This window comes from Embiotoca jacksoni, unplaced genomic scaffold (genome assembly GCF_022577435.1).
Source record: "Embiotoca jacksoni isolate LCO1_2020_lvr unplaced genomic scaffold, fEmbJac1.0.p SCAF_15, whole genome shotgun sequence".
Lineage (NCBI taxonomy): Eukaryota > Metazoa > Chordata > Actinopteri > Embiotocidae > Embiotoca > Embiotoca jacksoni.
In genome coordinates this window covers 142,159-163,709 of record NW_027185285.1, presented here as the reverse complement: position 1 = coordinate 163,709, position 21,551 = coordinate 142,159, and the positions used below count along the sequence as shown (strand labels likewise).

General features: G+C 44.1%; 1 protein-coding gene across 3 annotated transcripts in view; it reads left to right on the top strand.

Moving 5' to 3' along the window:
* Positions 1–4,050: 4,050 nt before the first annotated feature.
* The window catches only part of gjc1 (gap junction protein gamma 1), a 44,099-nt gene continuing 26,598 nt past the window's right edge, over positions 4,051–21,551 (top strand). Inside the window, exons 1-2 of one of the 3 annotated variants that reach the window (XM_069148583.1) lie at positions 4,051–4,945; positions 16,880–17,034. The gene's annotated coding sequence lies outside the window, so the exon portion shown is untranslated. Of the gene's footprint in view, positions 4,946–8,515; positions 8,560–16,879; positions 17,035–21,551 lie in introns of all 3 variants that reach the window. The other 2 variants (XM_069148585.1, XM_069148584.1) reach the window with 2 other exon arrangements.

Here is a 21,551-nt window from a genome sequence, read left to right as displayed (position 1 = left end):
CAATAACCATATCGGGGACCAAAACTGATTCCGATAACGACGTATCGGCTTATATTTGTGGCAGAGATCTGCAACGGGGACGAGACATTCTGCAGTTTACGGCCCGCGATGACATCGCAGCACTGAAACGGTAAACTCCTCGTAGAATTCGGTAAAAATAAGAAATTATTCCCCCAAAAAAAATACATCCAGCATCGTTTTGTGAAGAAAAGTTTTCGTACTGGCCAACGTGTGCAGCGACGCACGTGCACCGCAGTCTGAGAGTACCGCCGGAGTACCCGCCTGCAACTCCACATTTCAGGAAATCTCTCCTTCTCGAGTTCCTTGGAAGTTACACAGCAGGGTCGTCAAGTAATACTCCGACCCCAATCAATGTTCCGTACGGGGGCAAAAATATCTGCTGTGAAACCCGACCGACGTGATTTTCAACGCCTCGTCCGTGGTGACCGGTGGAAGCGTTCAGCCTTTCAGGCTCGCGGGACGCAACCGCGTGACCCTGAATTGCTGCATATCGAGTGGATATAATCTCTTGTCTTGTCGAACGTTCAGAAGACTGCGGTGTCTGAACAGCTCAGTCCTTCATCACTCACCCCGCTGACAGACCCCCGAACAGACCTGGAGGTGGGGGGGGGGGGGAGGTTAGAGTCCAAAAAAATGGCTGGAGCTGCTTTTTGACATTTGGACTTAATGTCAATCCTGTCCGGCAAGACAAGTGATTTATTTTATTTCTTTTTTTCTCAGCAGACGTAGGGAGATGGTGATGAGGGGGAGGGAGGGGGGGGAGACACGCTCTGCCCTTTTCAAAACGCTTAAGGGAAGGAGAACTGAAGAAATGGGAAGAATTTTGCCAACGTGAACGCACCAATCAGAAGAGGGCTACTTACTGCGATGGCCCTTTCCCCCCCCCCCCCTCATCAAGGTATCAACGCGGAGGCGCTCTCGGGCTCCGTCGCCCGTCACCTCGGCTCTGAAGGAATCCGCTGCGACAGCATGCGATCGACTCTGCACATGTGTCGAGCGAAGCGTGCGCTCGGACGCGGCGCCGGCGCGAGCCGAGATCGTGCCTGGCCCCGAGCGCGGGGACGGATGGCGGCAGCTCTTGCCGGTCTGAACTCGAGGCCCCGGAGCGCTCGTTCCAATCTGTGGTCCCTGTGCTAAATATAGACCGTAGCGAGGGCCGGCTGAGGGCACCTAACCCTCCTGCAAGTCGGGCCTTTTTTTTTTTTTTTTTTTTTTTACTTTGCAGCTCCATCTGCTCTTGACCACCTCATCGGTCCCCCCCCCCCCCCCCCTCCCACCTTCCCCGCAACGTATCGCGCCCTCTGCTCTTTACCTCTGTTTGATCTCGTCCCGTTTATCGGCGACCGAGCACCTCTCTGGCTCGGCGGCGCGTCTCATGACTCAATCACACTTGTCTCTTCCTGCTAACATCATCAGCGAATCTTCCCCTGTAGAGCGTCCAGCCTTAAGATGGGGCCGCCATGGGCAGGGACAGTCCAGACAGTCTACTTAGAGCAAAGACACGGCCACTTGATTATTAATAGATCTACGGTCTGGATGAAGGCGACGGAAGGTCGAGTCAGCCTCCGAACAATGTCGTGACCACGTCAACGACGGAGACGGGACACGAAAGGGTCACAAAGAGGCCTGAAACGACCACCCAGAAAAAAAAAAAAAATAAAAAAAAATAATCGGGTCCGAGCTGGACACGGAACTGAAAACCTGTCCGAAATCGACCACGGTGGGTTCGCAGCCTTGTTGTTCGTTGGCGTTCGGCGTCACCTTCAGCCCGGCGGTGGAATAAACAAATAACCATTTCTGGAAAAGAAACCCTCCCCCAATGTATCCTCACTTTCTCAATTCGCCAAAGATCGATGAATGTGTTCTGATGTACCTCCCGTGACAATTCGAGGTCCGGTAAGGTCGAAGCTGTGAGCATGCACACGCACACACACACACACACACACACACACCACACACACCACACACACACACACACACACACACACACACAAAAGGAAAAACACAAGCCGCATGACTGACTCCTGCATCCTGAATCATTCCCTAATCACAGAGATCATTGGATCCAGAGGTTTACGCCGTCCCGCAGGTCGGCTCGCGCGCCAATTGAGGCGGCCTGCCGAATCCGAGGGAGGGGGTCGTGGGCGATTTCGTCAGCGAGCCCCTTTTAGAACAATCGAGCCGCAAACTCAAAGCGACTCGCTGTTTCGATTTGCCAAATGAGCCATATGTGTTCCCTCGCTCCGGGGCGAATACGCATGCAGATGGAGACCAGACGTGGGCCCCCCGAACGCAGCGGCACAACAGAGCCGGTAACGAAACGGTTAAAGCACTTTGGAAAGAAGCAAATCATTCCTCTTAATTTCTCAGCTGGAAGCCCTTTCGACGATGTGGAACCAAAGACAATATCCGGCGAAGGTTCCCCGTTTGTCGTTTCCTCGGAATAAGGTTTGCGGCCGTGGTGGTTCAAATCTGTTATTTTGTTGTTGTTGTTGTTGTTGTTGCGGGTCATCTTGAGCTTCATTTTCCGTCCGACGGATGAGACTCATCAAATTTTCACTTTATCCGAGCTTCATGGGTTCCACTGGAACAATTCGGGCTTTAACGCTGCCTCCGTTGAGGCCACCGAGAATCCAAGTAGACCAGAACAGACCAGAGCCGGTTCTGTTCATCGAAGAAGCTCCTCTAACTTTACATTTCTGTAAATTCTGTACAAATTTGGACTTCAGTTTACATGAACTTATCATGGTTTTTAATTCCTCCTCGGCAGCCGTGACCGGAGACATTACGTCTACGAGTTGTCCGTCCCATTCTTTTGATCTTTTCTTAAAAATTTGGCACAACCGTCTCGTACGACTCGAGTGTGAACGGACTACATTTTGGTGGTCAAAGCTCGAGGTCACTGCGACCTCGCGTCCGTCCCTCTGTGAACGTGATACCTCAGGAAATACTCCAGGGAATTTCTTCACATTTGGGCCGCGGACATTCACTTGGACTGAAGGATGAACTGATAAGAATTCTGCGCTCAAATTTCCCTCCCGACCTCACAAAACAAAACCTCCAGATTTGATCACCTCATTAGGACTAAATTCGGCCCAAATATCGAACAGAGCGAAGGTTAAACGTCAGCTTCGCTGTGACGTCATGAAACGCTGCTCTGGCACGATAGCTTGAGGAACAGAAGGGGACATTGTGTTTGTGCATTTAGTCAGATGCTGATTTGGTGACACTGATGTGGACGCTGTGGTGACCGTTTAGATCTTCTGTGCTTTCTAGTTGAAGACGAGTTGTATAGCAGCTACGAGCAGCTTATTGGAAGCATTTTCATTTTCCTCTTCGTCTTCTATGAAAATCAGCTTTATTGGCCGAAGGCGTGAACACCTCCAGGGAATTTCAACTCGGGTTTTTGTTTCTCTCGATAAATTTACGCACCGGTAGAGCAGACGTGCAGCAGAACAAGAAGAGCAAAGCTCAACAAACCATCTTCATTTATATTCCCCTTTATCAACAAACCGTGGATGTGAATGTAATTGAACTGGTCGGCAGAGGCATATAACCACAGCAAGGGAATCATTCTAGTTCAATTTATATTTGCTTTCCAATTTATTGCTGGTACAAATTGCCTTTCCATTCAAAAGCCTCGATAGAAATACAATTTCCTTGCTTGCCCCTACTTTCTTTGTATATTAAAAAAAAAAAAAAAAAAAAAAAAAAAAAAAATCCTCTTGTAAATATCTCAAATTGTAACGTGAACTTGGTCATCAATGTATAATTGAGGATAAACACGTGAAGCTGTAAATTCACCACATGCTAAAAACGCAAATCAATGTGATTCTGATTTTTATGAAATACTACACACGTTATTTCATTGTATAAATGCATGTGACCATTATACTCAAATGTTACCATAGCAACAATCCTGTTAAGTACCCGAGGATATGCCATCGTAGTGCAGCACGTACATAACAGGCTTTCGGTAGGGATAGTGATTTCTGATAGGCTGCGCGAAATACGGAAGAAATGCACACCGAAGCTTTGTTAAAAAAAAATTCGGCTGAACTGCCCTTTTCTTTTAGGCAGATGTTAATAGACCCGAAATATGTGACCTGTCGGGGGCGCGCACTACCATAGACGCGTACGCGCAACATCCCGCTTTACTGCTCTCCTGCAAAGACGGGTCGCCAAGCTTTCACTCACACAATCCAGCTGTCACTCACCGAGATATCCCCCCCTCCTCTCGCCCCCCGTTCAAGCCAGTGTCAGACTGGATGTGGCACACGGCGAGGAGCCCGGTCCCGATAAACGCGAGACGAGGACACCGCTGCATGGAGGTGGACCTCCAGTGATCAACAGATCGGCAACTCAGCTGTCCGCTCCTCCCGCGAACAAGACCGAGATGAGGAACCCCGAAAGGCAACGCAGGAGCCAACTGGCACGTGTAAGCGACTGAAATATTTAGCACCGGATTTTCGAGCCGGTCACCGATGTGGACAAACTCGCTCTCAAGATTTGGTTGTAATCACCTGATGCAACTGTTCCTGGCGCTGGAGTAGGTTCGGTCCGTGCCAAAATGACCAGACTATTGTCTTGCGTCGCTGTAACGGAATGGGCCCGCAGGAATTTTGGCACCGGTTTTACGCAGCAGACCACATAGTTGAATCGACGTAGCTCGACCGAAGACAGAACAGTGTGGCTGACATGGACAAAGACTGCTCACACAACTCGTAGTGATGCTATGAGATGAGATAAAAAGAGAACTCATCACAACACATCAGTGGACCATCCTGCTGGTTCCTCCCGAGTAGTGGAGCAGATATTCATCGGCGGGATTCAAGTTTGGACCTCAGCAAGTCCAAAAGCGACATCCCTTCCCAACAAAAGGATCATCTTACATCTTAAAGCATCTTCACAGACTCGCATAGCGGTAAGAATTTTCTGTTTATTTACATTATTGTGATGCTATTTATTTCCCATCTTTGTTCCTAATGTGGCTAATAACCCGGTAGCCTAGAAGCCCTGGTAAGAGTGAACGTGGTGGTGGTGGTGGTGGGGGGTTGGGGGGGGGGGGGGCGGGGGGGGAAGGGTCCATAGACGCACCATTTGGCACCATAACGCACAGTAAAAGGTTGAATCTCTATGGTTCATTTCTGTTTTAATTTTGAGCTGAATCTTCTCCAATTCCTTTGCACGTGTAAGACGCTGGTCAAGGCCAAGCGTGTGAGCAACAAGAGATCAACTTCTCAGAACAAGTGTGCCTCTGGGAAGGAGCTTGAGACAGCCGCGTCTAATTGACATTATCTGCTCATTTTTTTTGAGTCATTTATCTCCTCATCTAGTTTGACAGCGAATACAGTTTCGAAACCAAAAAAAATCCACGCTGCTCAGGTTTTGAGTGTCTCAAAATCTTTTGTTCTCAAACCATTTCAGCAGGAACATGGTGTTGATGGGCGGTGCAGGGATTCTCCTCGGGGTTTGGTTAAACCCTGCAGGAGCAGTTCGGATTAGTGGAAACGCATGCCGACTTTATTGGTAAACTCTTGAGATTAATTAATAATGAATATATTTTACAAATGATGAAAAGCTCTCCCTGTGATGCAGTTATAGTTTCAGGGCTTTTGCATTGATTTTCACTTGAGAAACAGCATCCCGGCAAACATTATCAAAAACCACAGTGCTGAATTATTTAAATTAGGATGACACAAATGCTAATTGCAGCTGCAGTGCTTAAAGCATCATCATTGCTTAATGAACGCTCTCAAACCAGTTATTTGCCAAAAGAATATAACAATAACATTACAGGTACAAATAATTGATTAATTAGGCTTAATTTCTTTTTAATATTGCCATATGTTGTGTAACCGTCCATATAAAAAAGACTGAAGATTCTATTTACCCATTAGGGCTTGTGTTTTTACCCATGGTCCTTTACTGTTGCTCATCTTTTACGACATACTAATTGACAGTCAGATACATATAGATACAGATACACATATATTCCCTGATTTAGTGATTATCTGATGTTTTCAGAAGCCAGTAAATCAAAAGAAACGGCCCCCGGTAGCTTAAATGGGAGAACCTGCCGAGCAGCCAGTACCCGGCGTTATTCACCACGATGACGAACCGTTTCATTGTGCTGGATGTCTTTTGAAATATGCCACCCTGGTTTCCATGTGGAGCATTTGTCAGTGCCAAACCAGCCGCGGCACAAATAAGGTCCACCATGATGAGTTTCTCCCCTGCGCTTCAGAAAATCCTTGCTATATCATTGGGATGGATTTAGGATATTTCCAATTGAAAGAGCTTAGTGCCTAGTGAGTGATGCTCGTTCTCTACAGAACATATGAATGCTATGTATTTGTTCCGAATTTATTCTCTGGTGAGCTGCCAGTAGAAGCATATCAACCTCTATTCGCCCTCCATTCCTTCCCTCTTTCCTCCCATCAACTAAATGCAGTTTTGGCATTTCACAGCCTTTCATGCTATAGATTTATTTAATATCTTCTGTATGTTTAAGTATCCTGCGAGGCAGTCCATCTCTGCTGTCTAACACTCCTCCCACCCTGTTTCTACCCTTTTATATCGACCCGCCACCCCACCCTGCACATTATTTCACTCCCTGTGCATCGGAGGGAGGAACTCGTATCAATATGGGAGGAGGGGAAGTCGACCTCAGTGCACTCCAACACTGAGAGAGAGAGATGAGCGGCAGCTTCTGGTTGGCACAAAGGAAATGCCCCATCACTTAGTATCATGACAAATGTGCTCCTCTCCTCTTTTTCTTTTTTAAATTTAAAATACAGCTTTTTTTTTTTTTGGGGGGGGGGGGGGGGGGGGTTATTATTTCACCACTGGAGACACTGCTACCAAAAAAAAAAAGACTCATGACCTGGCAGATATAAGTGATAAATAGTGCATGGATTTTTATTAAATGATCAGAAGACGTCCTAGAAAAGCCTGAGATATGTTACATAGCCTCTTAGCTGTCTGGTAAGTTGATTTATATGTATCTGTAAAAACAGGAAATTTGGCAGCTGTGTTTCTTCAGTGGTCTCAAGAAATTTACAAGTTCTGCCTACGGGAGGAAACGTAACCAAAAAAAATGATGTCAGGAATAGCAACACTGACGAAGCTGGCTATCAATGCTGCAAGTTCGTGTCTTGATTTTCAAATTGCATTAATAAAACCTGAAATTTAGTGCACGTACCGCAAAACTTTACCTGCTAAAAAGAGCAAAAAGCACCACCAGTGAAGGAATATCCAAAGCCTTTGCTTACATTCAAAATGTCAACATTTTAAAAAGTATACGAGTGAAAATCTACTTAAAACAGGAAAAGAAACATCTCGAATAATTCCGGATAATGGCCCCTGGCTTTTAATTTTATTATTGTGTGAATGCATTTACGTGTAAGTCGCATTTTACTGCCATAGTAGTATTAGATGTAGAGGTAATTGAAAAAAAAAAAGGGATATTCTGTTGTTGTTTTTTTAATTTGTTGATGCATCACATTTTATAGACTTTCCGTGTGTTTCATATGTAAAATATTGAAAAGGCAATGAAGCCATCAAACAAATGCCATTGAGTTAAGATTAGTGTTCTCCATTTGTGACTGTAGCATAAAATCCTCATTGAAAGTACAAGAACATAAAACCAGCAGAGTACGAGAGGAAAATTCACTCTCCACCTCTGTTAAGCAAAATCTTCAGCATGTTAGTATCTTTTCAATTAATCAAAAAGCACCATTCAAAATGATCATACAGCATAAAGGGCACCTGTTTCTTTTGTTCAAATATTAGCCATCAGCTTATCCCTGGGGCTCCACTCAATACAGAGCTTCAAGATACTTTGGCTTAAATGCCCTGCTATTGAATCCATAATGAATCATTATATATGGAAAATCAATACTGCCATTTATTGTGGAATTTCAATTTACAGTGAAAAGCCAGAATAATACTCCCCGGGTGGGTGTGGGGGGGGGGGGGTTATAATCAGTGACGGTATATTAAACTGAGGACGCATTAGATTTCCTCGCAACCTCTCAAAGACTTTTGAAGAACACTAAGAGCCTCGTGTTCTTACATGCAGCTTCATGGTTCGTACTGCAACACCAGCACGAAACTGCAAAAAAAATGATGTCACATTTAACGTCAAGAAAACAGCAGCATGAAAAGCTCTGCCACTCCCAGCGAAGATGTACACAATGCAGTGAATGCGCCAGCCATACAATCAGGCAGTTTAGAAACCCTCCCTCTTTTAATTTCCACCATAAAACCTCCTTTTCATCTCTAAACATCGCTGGAATATGATGTGTATCAAATTATCCACCCTTGTGCTGTTCTTTCAATGTTTCTATGTTAATCACTTGCAATTAAATCAGCCGTTTGCAATTATGATAATTGTCAAGTGAAATGTCTGCGGGATGTGTTTAAGTCAATTACATGCTTTATGGGCAGCTATTTTGAATAAATGGAGTAATTCACTTCCTGTTTTTCCCAGTTCTTGCCTTCAGAATGTGTGATGTGGAGCCAGTACAGTAAGAGGTAAATTTTATGCTTTTAGCCACTACATAAAAAAAACAAAAAAACAAAACATATACCCACTTGCATATTGGAGGCAGGTGTTTTTGCAGCACAAGCCATCAACATGTTGGGCATCTCAAGAAGTATTATGTGATTGACTGGGGGTGGGGTGGGGGGGAGTTGGGGGGGGGGGCTCCAGTGGTGGAGAGGAGGTGTGTGCAGATGTTGGGAGGTCCTTCCACCTCTGCAGCGTCTCCTTACGCTGCTGTGCGCAACATGAAATATCAAGGTATTATGTTTATCCAGTATCTTGTTTAGCAGACGTGAGCGCGCTGCCAGGCTTAATCCTCAGAGAGCAGCACACCGAGGGAAAACTGTGTCTTTATGCCTGCCAACTAGTCTGGATTCCCTCCGCTTGACACTGTGTACTCTTGCTCCGCATTTTCTGCTTGCCAGTTCCTGTAAACGACTTTAAAAGCAGGAGCAGAAGGGAAAGTGCTTTGCTCTCTTTGTAATTACCAGGTGATTAGAATTGCAAGAGGTCACCGAAATGTAAACGGTAGATACAGCAGAGCGTGCGTTTTATCGCCGTACGCCCACTTTTGCTCTCTAAAGTGTGCGTTTGCTCCTTTAATTTAAAGCGAGAACTTTCAGCCGGACCGGCGGGGGCCATTGGAAAAGTACAGTGGGGATGTGATTTATGGATTTGGATGATGTGGCGGATCTATTTCCGGAATGAGCAAATGGTAATTTTCTGGGAGAATAGTTTCATCTCGAAGATTGAATGAATATAGCGAAATTTGTTCCGTAACGTTGATATGAAAATAATTGGCCACAGAGATGTGCCCGGGTGTCTTTAGATAATTGTAAAGATTTAAACTGGTTTTCTAATTAAATTGTCAGAAATCATCAGCCGCTCAGCGGGAACCGTACATGATAAAGATTTTGACCTTCGTGTGTTTCCCTAATTTTAGTCGGTTGATGAGCTCATTGTTGAATGCACGCCAGATGACTGTGTGCGTGTGCGGAGAGCAGCTCGGCACGCTTCGTGTCTAAAACGACTGATATTTTAGGGGAGACCTCGAATATTAGACGACGACGAGCGGCGGGGAGGGTTGTGCCGTGCTCCCTGTGACTCAGGATGACTCCTCGGGAAAACGAGCCCTGCAGTTGGCCCTGACCCTTTGCGAAACAGGCGCGTTTCCGGTTGTGTCGGCGCATGTGTCGCCGTGACGCTGCGGCAGATCTCCGAGTCTTTAAGTGCAAAAAACCCCCCCAAAAAAGCAGAAGTGTCTGATTTTGTCTGACAAAAGGGAATCCTGAACGCCATGATTCCTGTCAACCGTGTAGCACTGCTGCGGCATGTGGTAGTTGTGCAACACACGTGTGCACATTTCAAAAGTAACTGCGATGCAGTAGTGCCGTGTCCTTCCTTTCTATTCTGCAATGTTGTATTTGCACACGTGTAAGAATAATTCAAGGTGTACTCCATCTGATTTTCCACGTAGATGACATAATTAGTTCATTGATAAATGGGTCTGTCAAAAGAAATCAAGTGGAAACACTTTTGATAAGTGATTAATCATTGTAACTTTATCATGCAAATATCATCTCCAACTTCCTGCTTCTCAAAATGTACTGCTTTTTTCCTGTTTTGTATCAGAATACATTTGACTTTTTTTTTCTTTTACCATTTTCTGATGTTTTCTTGTACAGAATACATTCACAAAAAAAAATAGATGAACTGATTATGAACTGATTATATGCTTGTTACAGCACTATTTTACACTTAAAGATCCCCGTCACACATGTTTTGAGATGTATATAAAGTACTCTACTTTAAAGGATCACTTGTCATAATCGGCACCAAAAATATTAACTTAAAATATTCCTTATGAAGACATCTACTCGTTCCCACTCGTTGGAAAAATTCATGAATATGCAAATATTCAAACATTTTTAAAGCTTATCTGGTGGACACAAGATGTCTCATATTCCACTTTAAAGTCAATATTTATTATGTATTTTATTGATTATTTTTACAGGGATAGCTCACATCTAATAGTAATTGCGCCCGTGTTAGCTAGGAAGTCATTTGAATCTGGTGTCTCTGTGTGGATGGACAAAAAAAAATACCACAAAACAGCAAATGCACCATATAAACAGCACGATAAACAAATCCATCAGTATGAGATCATTAAAATAATAAATACAGTAAATACGAGGCGATCATCGGTGGTGACACATCACTGCTGATTTTCGCAAAAGTTCAAAGCTGCTTTGAAACACTGCAAAGCTTTCTGATTTTTTATTTTATTTTTTTATTTTTTTATTTTTTTAATGTTTCTGAGTGTATGTTCACTGGAGGCTGAAAGTTGTGAAATCATGCTCGTCGGTCCACCCTTTCAATTCAAATTTTCAAATAGCACAGACGAATGTGAAAACAGGCTTCTAGTTTTAAACTCAAGAAGAAACATATTTGACCGGAGCGGGACTTTAGTCATGTTTACATTTTGCAATTGAATCCTTCCGCCATATTATATGAAATTATGACACTAACTCTACAATAAATATGAATCTAAAATAAACTAATAACAACTTGTTAGCATTTCTCTAAATAAACGACACATTCACATCATCAGCTCCCAAAGCCCAAAGCCACGTCTGTAAATCTGCATCTTTTAAAAAAAACAAAAAACAGACTAATAAGTACCAATAACATACAGTGATATGAAACGAAGAGAAGCAGTGAATCCGTCCTTGCATAATGTGCGAACATGGGTGGTACACGTGTAGTTACAGAGCCAGACAGAGAGACCCCCCACAGAGTGTGGATGAAATCAGATGTCACCTTCACATAGCCCGTATCCATGAGGAGATACGGGCAGTCTAACAAATGAAAACGGTCGTGAGGCTCCTTCCCAGCGGGAATGTCACTATTACATACCGGGATCAGCGCGGACATACGTGCTGCGCGCCTGGAAAAACACACACATGCAGATGCACCGAGGCCCGCACGTACCGAGATGTTTACGCTCCAGTCAGCGTCGCACATGCATATTCAGACCGATATGTCAGACTCGTGAAGCTGTGCATGCTGACACATTTACATATCGTGGCCCGAGCTGTGATTCGGGGGTGACAGGTCTCATGCCACTTCCCCCGGGTCACCGGAGGGGCGGAGCCACAACGTGACAAGGGATGAGGGCAGAGAGATGCCTTTCATTCACTGTCACTCTCCCAATGACACAACCTTTGTCTCTCGCCGGTTTACGTTTATTTCTGGCACGGTCGGCAGCGATGAGGTAGCGTTCTTCTACACTGCTGACGGTGTGCTCCGCTTACCTGTTGTTTCCGTTTCATTCGTGGTCGCTCTGCTTCCTCTCTTAGCGTTCCTAACTTGGATTAGTTCAAAACATTAGTTTGACAATGCTGTCATCAATCCTCAGGCCCAATCAGCACCTCCTAAATATCTGAATTATTTACATCTTCAATTGAGACAAATGTTTGTGATTCTTCGTTGAGCAGAATTGAAGAATCATCAAGTAGCTGCATGTTCATTTTCCATGTTAATGGTTGTTCAAAGGTTCAACCCCAAAAGCAGAACACGGAGACGGAAACAGCTGTTTTAGGGCAATTTATTGAAGGCTCGTGGAGATGACTGAGGCCGGCTAAATGGTGGAGTCAGGCAGGCAATGAGAGGTGGAGTAAAACTTGGAACAAGGCCTGAGTGGCTGAGCTGGACATGACAGGCAACAAGTAAGACCAGAGAGATGAGTCACATTTTGAACTTTGACCCGGGCTGCATCTGTAATTAAAGCACAACCTGACACCATCTTTCCAGGCGCGTTCAGTGAGGAGGCCATCCAGTCCCACAGCGTTTCATATGGATGAATGTTATGGCAGCAGAACCACGTGAATTTCTTTGCCCTCCTGACCTCATCCGGGTCGAGTATAAAGACTTTGAACGAAGCCACTTTCAAGCTGTGTGTGTTCAACTTCCTGTTGGAGAGAGGGATGTTTGTAGTTTTTTTTCTTCTATCGAGCTGTTAAAAACATAAATCGGCTTCTTTTTTTTTTTTTTGTTCATAGAAGCTCGTTTTCTGTTGTCTTTGGTGGTTTTGTTAAAAGTACTCTGGATAACAGAATTACATACTTGTGTTTATATTTCCGTTTCCCCCCCGGCGGGTGATTGTTATTGTTCCTCCCCTCATCTGCCCCCCCCCCCCCCCCCCCCCCCACCCCCCGACCTCCTCTCACAGATGTAAGTGTGACTTGCAGTTGAACATTTTGAGAACAGGCTCACAGTGTCACTGACTCAACGTCTCAGAGAGACTTATTGTATTTAAAATTCTCCCAAGTGTCTCTTATCCATAAAGGGCCAGTGTTGCTCATTCTGGCCTCACAGCTGTGGAGCCATTATTGACTAAATTTGGTGATGTTTTTTTGAGACGGAAAAGAATGCTCTGGGCTTCAGGGGCTGGTGTCAGTAATGACGACCTCAAACACAACAATCTGTGAAAGTTTAAATAACATCTTAGTTCCTTTTAATTTATGTTTTTTTTGGGGGAGATTTTGTCTCCATGAGCAAACTTTTACACTGCAGAGATTTAAAAGTTGCATGCGCAGCGGGTCAACTTCCCAGAGCTGCTAAAGTTATCCAAACTTTATTAATCAGATGGGAGAGTTTTAATGAGACTACGTTTTTACCAGCCTGGTGAGAACACTTACTACTTGTGTGATTTTTGGATCATTTATAATAAAAAAATAAAAAATAATCGTCTGGCCCAAATACAGTGACTTGTCTCGGTTATCGAGCCCCGCAGCGGTGAAAGTTGAAAGTTTTCACGAGCACGCACAAAGTTAGCGGAGCCTGTTGTTCAGCCGTGCGACTCTGTGTAACCCTGTGAAACACTATCAGCACAGGTGCAGTCAAGGAGGACACTCGTATTCTCATGGAACGCGCAGAGTCACCTTCATTATCTGAGCTGACACACACACACACACAGACACACACACACACACACACACACACACACACACACACACGAGTGATCAGCAGAGTGCCGCTGCCACTGTGGAGAACATATTAGAATCCATAAGGGGATCTGTGCCACAGCGCTGCACATGGCGGAAGGCATGCGCTGATCCGACCGTGAGCGCTCACGCCTGATTGGCCCAGCTGGGGCAGCCACGGCCGGGCGATGTCCCCCTCGCTCTCCGTCACAGGCAGAGCTGAACAGAGCAGCCAGGTTCACAGACCGAGGCCGACACCCTGTCACCGCCTTGCCTGGCACACTCCACCACACACTGAGGCGCACACACACATAAGCACACACACACACACACACACACACACACACACACACAGACACACACACACTCTCGGGTGCACAAAAACAGACAGAAATGTGAGGAAAGTTTGACCACAGAGCAGAAAAAAACAAAACAACGAAATAACGAAATAACCCGTCTGAGGACAGCGAGGATTGCGTGAAGTCCGAAATTTAAATGAGATGTTCTACTGTCTGCATGTAGTAATGATTCATCATAACAATAACCAAATGAACATATTACTCCCATTTCGTCAGTGCTGACGACCCCCCCCCCCTCCACCCCGCGGCCTCTTTCACCCCTCCCTGCCCCTCTTTGAGCCGGAGGTTGAATTCAGCCACATCAGGAAAGTTTTTGTAATTCTATTTTGTAATCGTGTTCTTGTCATTATTTTTTTTTTTAAATCACCATGTCTGTGATACATTTATCAGAACCTCAAACTATTAAGTGTGTACAATATCCTTGCAAATCATCCCTCACCATTTTGTTGAAGTGGACACGAAGCAATTCTGAAATTATTATTATTTTTTTTTTAAGGATATAATTGCATCAATGTAGTTTTTTTTTTTTTTTTTTTTGTGGTTTGTTTTTTTTAACCCTAACGTCATATTTCGAAAAGGTTTTAACCGGATTTAATATTTTTCTAAACCTTAAATATGTGTCAGAGGTTACTTTACGGTATATATTCGATTCTAATCGTATATTAGCATGAATATATGTTTAATTCTTAAATGTTTTCCTCAGTTTATCAACAGTAGGCTACATACATTACAAAACTTCATTTATGGATCGTCTCTTCCTTTTTGAAATGTTGCATTTGTCTAGTGAGTTCATCAACCTGGCCATTACTTCATCAAAATATTTAGAAACACATTCATCTCTCTCTCTCTCTCTATATATATATATATATACATGTCCAATAATTCACTAAATTTGTGAAAACGTTATACAACAAAACCATTTTTATAAATTGTAGTCTAAATTTTGTTCAATCTGAGCATGACGCTTGATCTTTGAGGTTTAAAGGTCAGCCTTTGCAAAGGTACGATGCATCATCATCATCATCATCATCATCATCATCATCATCATCATCATCGATCACTCCGTTTTCCTCCTCGCATGTCTGAGGTAAAGCTGCACAGGACATCCAGTCCTCTTCTCCCCTCAGATCTTTTTTTTTGTTGTTGCTGTCTCTATTACTTTCCTTTAGCAATTATGTAATGTGACTTTGGTCCCGTACTCCCACAGCGAGGTATTTTTTCTGATGCCGGCCCAACATACCTGAACTCACCCTCCTCCTAAAGGTCACCGGCTCCGTCACCGTGTCAAGGAGCTGAGTGTTGTACTCGCGGCAAAAGAGTTCGACCATCCGCTTTTGCTTTCGAGGCGTTCATCTCGGGGCTCATCTTACGTCCACCTTCGCTAATGACAATATTGATTCATCTTAATGTTTAAACCCTCTCGGCCTCTGTGGCTCTTTACCCGCCTTGGAAATTAATTTCACTCAATCGAGCCACTACAAGTGGTTCCGCTAATAATAAAACGCTAGAAAGAGACGAGCTAACGGTGCGTTATTTTTTTAGCCGCTGTTCCATGTGCAACGTGTCCCCCCAGACACTGAGATGCTCTGGGGTCGTGCTCAGCGTTCTTACAGCCTCCTATGGAGACCTCATACTGTAGCTTTGATCACATGCAACTGGAGCGTCGCCGCAGCTTCAGAAATACAGAAGCTTTTCAAGATATGTTGCGAGCAGAGGCTGGATTGAGGTTATATGTTATCCATGTGCAAAATGACCATAATGGGAGGTGCTATCTATCTAATATTAGATCAATTTATGACACGTATCCATGTCTAGTAGTGTTTTACAGACTGTGGCTCATCACTACTGTAAGTGAAAACAGAAGGCCTGTTTGTCCTTGGATTTTTTTTTTTTTTTACTAATTTTAACTTTAAGAAAGCAAGTTTAATCCCAAATAAACTTCCTCAAGGATATTTGGTGACTTAATTACTCGTTAGTTGATAAAATATTCCATTTTTCAACATCAGACCCTTTTTAAGTCAATAAATCTACCAGTTGATGAAAAGAAAATTAATTTTCCAGCTTTTCAATGTTACTGTGATGCATTTGTTATATATGTGAAAGAAAATTAAACAGTAAATTAAACATTAAAATCAAACGCAATTGGGATTATCTTCTGGAAATCTGTTCATGAGATCTCTTCTTGACGTAATGTCTTGCTCAGATTATTATTATTATTTTTTTATCCTCAGGGTTTGTTTTTGATTAATTTTCACCATTTCATTGCAGTCCAGAAGTACAATAATGCTTTATTAGAAGCAGACTGAGGAAAGCCCCCTGCCCAACCTGTCAGCTTCCTCATGGTTTCATAATTTTTGGCCACCAAAACGCCAAAGCGACAAGTCCTTTTTTCTTTCCTGTTACATCACCGACACGTGATGTGTCTCCCAGGACAGTCCTGCCCTGTCCTTTCCTCTCTTGTCTCTTCTTCTGGAGTCATATTTAAACAAAGTAACATTCATACATGAGTGGGTTTCCATGACCACAAGGCCTCGGGATCATCTGAACCAAAGCCCACCATGGTGTGATGGGTAGGAAAAAGCCCGTCGGCGGGCACAGATGCTCTCGTGCTACTAGTGTAGCCTTGACGATAGCCTTACGGGCTAACACTTCGAGACCCTACATCTGAAACAAAAAAAGAAAGGAAAAAACAGATTCACTTGACAGAAGTGCTCAAGGCCCAACTTTAAATAGCCCTGTGCTGTTTCTGTTTTCTCCTCTTTCTGGGTTTGTTATTGGTTTGGGCCTCTGTTTCATGGGACTATCTTGAATGCAGCGGAAAGTCGAGGGAACTGAGCCTTTTTTTTTTTTCTTTTTTTTTTTTCCCCCTTAAGAAGCCTCAAGACAGACCGTTTACATACAGATTAAGTCAGATGAGGAGCATGTTTGTTCGGAGAATGATAATGACTTAGTGACTGCATGCTCAGGCCGTAGGGGACGGCAGCGGCAGCGGCGGCAGCGGCAGCGGCAGCGGCGGCAGCAGAAGCCTCCGCGGCTGGCACTGTGCGACTGTTTCTGGATTTCATCTCAGCTCCTGCCTCCAGTTCGGCATGGGACTACACGAGCAGTCACGACCCCTCAGGTACAAACTCCCCGTCTGGTGCTACTATGATCAAAATAGATGAAGCATTTGTGTTCAATAACTGTGTTTAGTCATTAGTTTAACGCTGTTATTTACATTCTAATTTACAGTTTTGATAAGGTGGAAGAAAAACTAGTCACACTGTGGCCTCGTCAGTAAGTAAAGCAAAGTTAGTTATCTTATTGTGGAGATTAACGTGCCTGGCACGTGCAGCTCTGGATAAAACATGTTTTTATTACTCCTTTACACAAACAGGGTTTTCCCACAACTAAAAGGCTGAAGGCGCAGCACCCCAAGCAGTTTTGGGTACCATCTCAGCCGAGTCATTCTGGAAAGGATCAAATTAACGAAATGACTTTTCCTCAGATCTAATGATTGTAGCTGTTCCATACTGCACATCTCTGGCTGATTTTGTCTTTAGGCTTTTTGGGTGTTGTTTGTTTATTATCTGCTCTAGCTTTTAAAAAAAATTTTTTTTTTAAAATCTTACACAAATGCAGTAATAACAAATAAGAATGATGTGTAATTACATATTTTTTTAATTGGAAAAGTGTAAAATTTCCTTTGGGAAGGACCTCAAAATTTCCCCACTGAATACGTGTGCATCTAAATCTTCCACAAATTTAGGGAAAACACAAAGATTGTTGTCTCTCTTTTCCTGTTGCTGACTTTGAACTAAAGCCAATCTTTGTTTTGTAATTTCTCCAGGTTTTAAGGTGATGCACTATCAGCACGACGTTGTATTTGCTGTGTCATTAGCAGTCGCTAAGACTAACTCTCAATTAGAGGCTGTTATCAATCAAATAAATGCACCAGTAAATACCTCATGCTCAGATAGGCATCTGCAGGGATAGCAAACTCCGCCACTGCTGATAAAAACATTTAGAATTTGGAAAGATAGGCCTCAACCATGAATGCTAACACACAGTAAATGGTTATTGTGAACCATAAATAGTAATAACTTTAAACAATAATGAACTGGCCGGATACCAGGTCAGCCCTTTTATGCATGTATGTGAGGAGAAGTCAAAACAAATGAAATATTTTTTTTCCATCTTGCGGAATGTGCAGGCGTATTTACCTTATCTCCTTTTATAACAGAAGCCATACATAGCCCTGAACGAGAAGAGACTTTACCCGATTGGCATTTTGATGTTGGCAAATGTAAACAGAGCGCTGTGTTGTCTTTAACGTGATGTAGGACAGTTCGCTAAGTTGGTGTATACACTTGGCGCCCGGCCTGCGAGGCGCCTGAAGAATTTGCTTCCGACAGGCAACCATGTATTTCTGGAGTTCTCAGCTCGGAGAATGTGTGATTGTTTTTTTCTTTAGCCAGTCCTGAATCAGACATTTCTGTTTATGGATTTACTTACACTAAGACTGTATTCATGTGTGTCCAAACTTGGCCTCAATGTTGCCTATCCTGAGGCTATTTAAATGTGTTAGTTTCTTTGTGTCCTGTCTCTCTTCGGTCTTTTTGCTTGTTCGCTCATTGTTCATTCTTTCATTTATGGGTTTTTAGATCCAATAACAGTGAGCGCAAAATGCAATTTTTGCACAAGCAGGACCTGTCAGTTGACATGGCGAGCGTGATCGGATGATTAAAGTTGTATTGGAACAAGTGTAACTGCAGGCGAGAACATATTGCCGTAACGGGGCTCTTTTTTGTTCTCCTTTCACTCCCTTGTGTTTCCATCGCGGCTCTCCAGCTCTCTTTTGGCCTTTTCAGTCTCTACTTTCCTCCCTTTCTCTGCATCCTTGAAGAGTTTTGTGAGAGATTTGATTGCTCGGTTCCGTTTACATTCACCCACCATCTGCTGGATTTGGCTGCAACTCTGAATCAATTCTTAATGTTGACAGCTTAATGTTGGACTCGCCGCCTCCGTGTCTTTGTGTCTCGGTTACATCTCCTGGTCTGGGGCATGTCTTGAACTCTAAACGCTAAACAAAACAACAGTCCAATCCACAACTCTCAATAAAAGAGGGCTCACGGAAAAGACACTTCAAACAAAAAGAGAGAGCCTGGAGACGTTTCACAAAAAAAAAAAAAAAAAGAAAAAAAAAAAAGAAAATTCTTGGGTTTGGTTGAGCTGCAGAATTTTTTTACTGGAAGTATGAAACTGTTTTTCCTCTTAAAGGTTCAGTTGAATCATCTTGAGCCACCAAAATTATCTCCTCAGAGGCTTACATAGTTCTCCGAAGAGGCACACTTTGTCCAAACAAGTCGCCGGCCTTGTGAAGGTGTAGATTAGTGATTCAGTCGCCTAAAAAAATTCATTCTAATAATTGTGGGATGAGGAAGAGGCAATGCTAGTGACTGCGAGGCTAAACAGTACGCTAAATGCTAACACAACGCTAACATGACGATATTTAACGGCGTTAAAGGCTGCCATGTAAACCAACCAGCACATCGGACTGCCAACAACTGCTAATAGCCACTGAAAAGTAAGAACTCCTGATGGGTAAGCCATTAGTTTTGCAAGTAAAGCAGTAGCCAGATTGAAATTTCAACCTGATGATGGTGATAGATGAAAAGTGATCATCAGCGTTGTTATAATTCATCCTGAGGGACATGAATGTCGGTGTTGAATTTCAATCCATCCAGCAGATGTAGAGATAGACATCTCTACATGTGTGACGTTGCCATCCTCAGACATGACTAAAATTAAGATCGCTGCCCCTCTCTGTTACCCATTTACCTCCTGACTCTCACCTATTAATCTAGTGACACTTGGTGGCTCTATGTGAAGTATTTTAATGAATTTCAGGCTGAACTCTGTTTCAACTCTGTCTCTGAGTGCTGTCGCTGGATAAACCTTGGCCCTGCCTGCAGTCAGGATCTTCACTCGGCCTGATTTTACTCCTTAAGGCAAATTCAGTGACAGTGGCGCGACAGCGTCCGTGGTGCAGTCAGATGAAAGTGAGCGATGGCTGATGAGTGTCGTGCACTGACACGGACTTGTTACCCAGATATTAAAGTATAATAGCTTGGGAGATCCTTGTCCCCTAACATTCATGCCGCAGCCATGGTCGGTTATTAACATGAATGATGTCCTGAGGATCTGTCACGAAAAAAAGGGGTCAGGGTCAGTGTCTGCCAACACATTTGTATGTTTTTGTGCTTAGGTCTCCCACATCGGGGAAGTTCTGATGAAGTAGCCTTGAGCAAGATGCTTAACCCCCCCCCCCCCCCCCCCCCCCCCCCCCCCGTCAGCTCCCAGTACAGGGTGACTTATCCCCTCGAGGCCAACTTGTGCTATGAATTCAGGGAAAAGCAAGAACTCAATGTTTCAGGCGTGGTAAAGTAAATCTTTTCAGACTCGACTGTAGTACGTTCAGATCTTTTGTGTGTATTTAATCAGGGAATTAATACATGAGGGGGAAAAAAAAAGATCTTTGTCCAAAAACTGTTATAAATTTGTAAAGATGGAGGAAGTTGGCATCAGCTCGGCCTGCAGACCAGTCGCCACAGGTGGGCGAGAGTATCGGTGTCAACAAGGAGGCTCAGTTTCAGCTCCTAAAGGGTTAATGTCATCAATGTAACCCAAGTAAAACTTTAATTAGAGCCTCGTGCCTGTGTGTACGTGCACAATGAGCCCTGGATGCGCAGACATCGCTCCTCCTCCAGATAAACTAAGCCAAAATCATCTCCTCAGCGTTCAGTCACTGTGATGGCAAGGATGTCTCTACTTATCTGGAGTAAACAAATTCAACCACGGCTGGCAGTGGCATTTGGCCTCGGTGTGCTCTCCTTCCTGGCAGCGTGTGTGCTCTACAACTGAAGCAACAGAAGATCCCGAAGTTGACGGTCGCTCCTCTAAGATGTCTGTTTTCAAAGAGCCCCGGTGCCGCGGGGTGCGAGCCACATTTCATTACACAATGCTAATTAATTCTCTGCGGGAAGTCATGCGTGTTTCTAACTGATTGACTCATTGTCACACCCTAAATAGATGTCCACATCTCACGATGCTCTGAGTGCCAATTTCACGCCAGCTGCAGGCGTGGAAGTTGAGCTATTAACTTGTTTAAAGTGAAATGTCAGGTGTTAAGAGAGGGACGGCTTTAATGGGACAGCTGTTAATCAGTCACTCATTAGTGTTGTTGCTTTGTATTACGTCCTCGGGGACCCGTTTGTGATATATGCTCTTTTAATACCATGCTTTAAAGTCTGTTTGTCGTCTGTGCGGTGGGCGCTGACAGAGCTGGAGTTGGGGGGGGGGGGGGGGGGGGGGGGGGGGGTGAGAGCAGTTGGCAGGTCTGAGGTCCGCTTTGGCCCGAGACAATGAGCTTCACGGTGAATCTGGGCTCCCGTACAGGAGCGGCCTAATGCTCTTATGTCCTCCTTCATCTCGTTCCCGCTGTCCCGCTTTACCTCGCTTAACCCATTTGTCTTTTCGCCACGCATCCCCGGTGCCTCTCCTCTAATGTCAGTGTGGCTGAGCTCAGAGAGCCATTATTCACGGTCAGCCATAAATCACCTCTCTAATCAGCTCCTGTATACATCAGCTGGCAGGGAA